The sequence below is a fragment of the Magnolia sinica genome, chromosome 18 (assembly GCF_029962835.1).
Source record: "Magnolia sinica isolate HGM2019 chromosome 18, MsV1, whole genome shotgun sequence".
NCBI classification, from domain to species: Eukaryota; Viridiplantae; Streptophyta; class Magnoliopsida; order Magnoliales; family Magnoliaceae; genus Magnolia; species Magnolia sinica.
In genome coordinates this window covers 25153509-25154727 of record NC_080590.1, presented here as the reverse complement: position 1 = coordinate 25154727, position 1219 = coordinate 25153509, and positions in this window count along the sequence as shown.

Below are 1219 nucleotides of genomic sequence, written 5' to 3'. Positions count from 1 at the left end.
AATTTTGTGCGGTGTGCCTCATCTAAGACTTCTTGCTTCAATTCAGATATGTCTGGAACGCATAACCTTCCTTGAAATCTGACCCCACCATCAGAGCCTACTCGCCACTCCGAGTTATCCTTTCCCGCTTCTTTTGTTATTTTCTCTTGTAGCCATACAACATTCTTCTGCACTTCTATTATGCGTCGCACGTAGAAAAGAAAGTTCTGAATAACTACATCCTAATATAAGAATTAAAGGGCTAACGTAAATGGATAATTTAGAAATTACTAACCAGAGTAGGTTGCACCACTAAATTACTAATATAAGCCCGAGGTTCATCGATATGTAGTCTGACTTCAAAATCTTTAATTATGTCAAGCATCTCATTCTTTAATCATTAAACTCGCCACCAGCTTGCTTGTCTTCCTTCTTAACGCGTCGGCTACAACATTCGCCTTGCTTGGATGATAGCGGATTTAGAAATGATAATCCTTCAAGAATTCCATCCATCTCCTTTGCCGCATATTTAGGTCATTTTGATCAAAAAGATACTTTAAACTCTTGTGATCTGAGTATAGTTTAAACTATTCACCATAAAGATAATGCCTTCAAAATTTTAAGCAAACACTATAGCTGCAACTCTAAGTCGTGAGTAGGATAATTCTGCTCATGAGATTTCAACTGCCTTGACGCGAATGCTATTGCTTTACCACTTTGCATCAGCACGCTTCCCAACCTTTGATAAGATGCATCAATATATATTATAAATCTTTTCCCTTCTGCTGGTAAAGAAAGTACTAGGGCTTCCATTAATCACTTCTTCAATTCAAAGAAAGCCTACTCACAACTTTCATTCCATTTAGAAGAAGTGCCCTTCTTGGTCAAGTTAGTCAATGGCCTTGCTAACTTAGAGAATCCCTCAATGAACCTTCTATAATAACCAGCTAATCCGAGAAAACTGCGCACTTCTGTCACATTGGTGGGCTGCTCCCAATTTAACACTGCTTCGACTTTTGATGGATCTACCGACACTCCTTTTTCAAATACTACGTGCCCCAAAAACTTTACTTCATTCTTCCAAAAGTCACATTTTGAAGCTTTGGCGTATAACTGATTGTCCTTTAGAATTTGAAGAGTTATTCGAAGGTGTTCAGCATGATCTTCTTGCGTCTTGGAGTAAATTAAAATATCATCTATGAACACTATCACGAATCGATCCAAATATGGTTTGAAGACC